This window comes from Dendropsophus ebraccatus, chromosome 5, assembly GCF_027789765.1.
Source record: "Dendropsophus ebraccatus isolate aDenEbr1 chromosome 5, aDenEbr1.pat, whole genome shotgun sequence".
NCBI lineage: Eukaryota > Metazoa > Chordata > Amphibia > Anura > Hylidae > Dendropsophus > Dendropsophus ebraccatus.
The window spans coordinates 10,974,842-10,980,841 of record NC_091458.1 but is presented as its reverse complement, the minus strand read 5'-3'; positions in this window follow the sequence as shown (position 1 = coordinate 10,980,841).

Here is a 6,000-nt window from a genome sequence, read left to right as displayed (position 1 = left end):
ATGCAGATTCCATATATACCTCTACACAGACACATAGCATAGATACAGACACACACATGCAGATTCCATATATACCTATATACACAGACACATACATGCAGATTCCATATATACCTCTACAGGCACACAGCATAGATACAGACACACACATGCAGATTCCATATATACCTATATACACAGACACATAGCATAGATACAGACACACACATGCAGATTCCATATATACCTCTACACAGACACATAGCATAGATACAGACACACACATGCAGATCCCATATATACCTATATACACAGACACATAGCGTAGATGCAGACACACACATGCAGATTCCATATATACCTATATACACAGACACATAGCATAGATACAGACACACACATGCAGATCCCATATATACCTATATACACAGACACATAGCGTAGATGCAGACACACACATGCAGATTCCATATATACCTATATACACAGACACATAGCATAGATACAGACACACATGCAGATTCCATATATACCTCTACACAGACACACAGCATAGATACAGACACACATGCAGATTCCATATATACCTATATACACAGACACATAGCATAGATACAGACACACATGCAGATTCCATATATACCTATATACACAGACACATAGCATAGATACAGACACACATGCAGATTCCATATATACCTATATACACAGACACATAGCATAGATACAGACACACACATGCAGATTCCATATATACCTATATACACAGACACATAGCATAGATACAGACACACACATGCAGATCCCATATATACCTATATACACAGACACATAGCGTAGATGCAGACACACACATGCAGATTCCATATATACCTATATACACAGACACACAGCATAGATACAGACACACATGCAGATTCCATATATACCTATATACACAGACACATAGCATAGATACAGACACACATGCAGATTCCATATATACCTATATACACAGACACATAGCATAGATACAGACACACACATGCAGATTCCATATATACCTATATACACAGACACATAGCATAGATACAGACACACATGCAGATTCCATATATACCTATATACACAGACACATAGCATGGATACAGACACACATGCAGATTCCATATATACCTATATACACAGACACATAGCATAGATACAGACACACACATGCAGATTCCATATATACCTCTACAGACACATAGCATAGATACAGACACACACATGCAGATCCCATATATATACCTATATACACAGACACATAGCATAGATACAGACACACACATGCAGATTCCATATATACCTCTACACAGACACATAGCATAGATGCAGATACACACATGCAGATTCCATATATACCTCTACACAGACACATAGCATAGATACAGACACACACATGCAGATTCCATATATACCTCTACACAGACACATAGCATAGATACAGACACACACATGCAGATCCTATATATACCTCTACAGACACATAGCATAGATGCAGATACACACATGCAGATTCCATATATACCTCTACACAGACACATAGCATAGATACAGACACACACATGCAGATTCCATATATACCTATATACACAGACACATAGCGTAGATGCAGACACACACATGCAGATTCCATATATACCTATATACACAGACACATAGCATAGATACAGACACACATGCAGATTCCATATATACCTCTACACAGACACACAGCATAGATACAGACACACATGCAGATTCCATATATACCTCTACAGACACATAGCATAGATACAGACACACATGCAGATTCCATATATACCTATATACACAGACACATAGCATAGATACAGACACACACATGCAGATTCCATATATACCTATATACACAGACACATAGCATAGATACAGACACACATGCAGATTCCATATATACCTATATACACAGACACATAGCATAGATACAGACACACATGCAGATTCCATATATACCTATATACACAGACACATAGCATAGATACAGACACACACATGCAGATTCCATATATACCTATATACACAGACACATAGCATAGATACAGACACACATGCAGATTCCATATATACCTATATACACAGACACACAGCATAGATGCAGATACACACATGCAGATTCCATATATACCTCTACACAGACACACAGCATAGATACAGACACACACATGCAGATTCCATATATACCTATATACACAGACACATAGCATAGATACAGACACACATGCAGATTCCATATATACCTATATACACAGACACATAGCATAGATACAGACACACATGCAGATTCCATATATACCTATATACACAGACACATAGCATAGATACAGACACACACATGCAGATTCCATATATACCTCTACAGACACATAGCATAGATACAGACACACACATGCAGATCCCATATATATACCTATATACACAGACACATAGCATAGATACAGACACACACATGCAGATTCCATATATACCTCTACAGACACATAGCATAGATACAGACACACACATGCAGATCCCATATATATACCTATATACACAGACACACAGCATAGATACAGACACACACATGCAGATTCCATATATACCTATATACACAGACACATAGCATAGATACAGACACACACATGCAGATTCCATATATACCTATATACACAGACACATAGCATAGATACAGACACACACATGCAGATCCTATATATACCTCTACAGACACACAGCATAGATACAGACACACACATGCAGATTCCATATATACCTATATACACAGACACATAGCATAGATACAGACACACACATGCAGATCCTATATATACCTCTACAGACACACAGCATAGATACAGACACACATGCAGATTCCATATATACCTATATACACAGACACATAGCATAGATACAGACACACACATGCAGATTCCATATATACCTATATACACAGACACATAGCATAGATACAGACACACATGCAGATTCCATATATACCTCTACACAGACACATAGCATAGATACAGACACACACATGCAGATTCCATATATACCTCTACAGACACACAGCATAGATACAGACACACACATGCAGATCCCATATATACCTCTACACAGACACATAGCATAGATACAGACACACACATGCAGATTCCATATATACCTATATACACAGACACATAGCATAGATACAGACACACACATGCAGATCCTATATATACCTCTACAGACACATAGCATAGATACAGACACACACATGCAGATCCCATATATACCTCTACACAGACACATAGCATAGATACAGACACACATGCAGATTCCATATATACCTATATACACAGACACATAGCATAGATACAGACACACATGCAGATTCCATATATACCTATATACACAGACACATAGCGTAGATACAGACACACACATGCAGATCCTATATATACCTATATACACAGACACATAGCATAGATACAGACACACACATGCAGATCCCATATATACCTATATACACAGACACATAGCATAGATACAGACACACACATGCAGATCCCATATATACCTATATACACAGACACATAGCATAGATACAGACACACATGCAGATTCCATATATACCTCTACACAGACACACAGCATAGATACAGACACACACATGCAGATCCCATATATACCTATATACACAGACACATAGCGTAGATACAGACACACATGCAGATCCCATATATACCTATATACACAGACACATAGCATAGATACAGACACACACATGCAGATTCCATATATACCTATATACACAGACACATAGCATAGATACAGACACACATGCAGATTCCATATATACCTATATACACAGACGCATAGCATAGATACAGACACACACATGCAGATCCCATATATACCTATATACACAGACACATAGCATAGATACAGACACACATGCAGATTCCATATATACCTCTACACAGACACACAGCATAGATACAGACACACACATGCAGATCCCATATATACCTATATACACAGACACATAGCGTAGATACAGACACACATGCAGATCCCATATATACCTATATACACAGACACATAGCATAGATACAGACACACACATGCAGATTCCATATATACCTATATACACAGACACATAGCATAGATACAGACACACATGCAGATTCCATATATACCTATATACACAGACGCATAGCATAGATACAGACACACACATGCAGATTCCATATATACCTATATACACAGACACATAGCATAGATACAGACACACATGCAGATTCCATATATACCTATATACACAGACACATAGCATAGATACAGACACACATGCAGATTCCATATATACCTATATACACAGACACATAGCGTAGATGCAGACACACACATGCAGATTCCATATATACCTATATACACAGACACATAGCCAGGGGCGTAGCTAAAGACTGATGGGCCCTGGTGCAAAATGTTAGCTTGGGGCCCCCCATCTCACCCGATCAGGGAAAGTCCTATCTAACGTTATATCCAATTACTCTAATGTGCCACCATGTTCTAATGCACGGCCACTGCCTCCACCTCATGTACTGCACTACTGCCCCCAATAAATAATAAACTGTACTGTGTCATTGTCTAATCATTGTATTCCAATCTTTGACTCTACAGCTGAAAAACTACAACTCTCATCATGAACTGCCAGTTGGAAACGATGGGGGTTGTAGTGCTGCAACCTGAAGAGCCACATGCTGCAAAACTACAACTCCCATTATAAACTGTCAGCAGGGCATGATGAAGTTTGAACTTCTGCAACCTGGAGAAGTCACCTGATATCACCTGCAGTCCTATGTAACACCACAGATAACAGTGATATCCCTCTGAGAACAGATAATGTAGTAGTCACCTGCAGTCCTATGTAACACCACAGATAACGCAGTGATATCTCTGAGTACAGATAATGTAGTAGATGTCACCTGCAGTCCTATGTAACACCACAGATAACACAGTGATATCTCTGAGTACAGATAATGTAGTAGCTGTCACCTGCAGTCCTATGTAACACCACAGATAACACAGTGATATCTCTGAGTACAGATAATGTAGTAGCTGTCACCTGCAGTCCTATGTAACACCACAGATAACACAGTGATATCTCTGAGTACAGATAATGTAGTAGCTGTCACCTGCAGTCCTATGTAACACCACAGATAACACAGTGATATCTCTGAGTACAGATAATGTAGTAGCTGTCACCTGCAGTCCTATGTAACACCACAGATAACACAGTGATATCTCTGAGTACAGATAATGTAGTAGCTGTCACCTGCAGTCCTATGTAACACCACAGATACCACAGTGATATCTCTGAGTACAGATAATGTAGATGTCACCTGCAGTCCTATGTAACACCACAGATAACACAGTGATATCTCTGAGTACAGATAATGTAGTAGTCACCTGCAGTCCTATGTAACACCACAGATAACACAGTGATATCTCTGAGTACAGATAATGTAGTAGCTGTCACCTGCAGTCCTATGTAACAGCACAGATAACGCAGTGATATCTCTGAGTACAGATAATGTAGTAGCTGTCACCTGCAGTCCTATGTAACAGCACAGATAACACAGTGATATCTCTGAGTACAGATAATGTAGTAGTCACCTGCAGTCCTATGTAACACCACAGATAACACAGTGATATCTCTGAGTACAGATAATGTAGTAGCTGTCACCTGCAGTCCTATGTAACACCACAGATAACACAGTGATATCTCTGAGTACAGATAATGTAGTAGCTGTCACCTGCAGTCCTATGTAACACCACAGATACCACAGTGATATCTCTGAGTACAGATAATGTAGATGTCACCTGCAGTCCTATGTAACACCACAGATAACACAGTGATATCTCTGAGTACAGATAATGTAGTAGTCACCTGCAGTCCTATGTAACACCACAGATAACACAGTGATATCTCTGAGTACAGATAATGTAGTAGCTGTC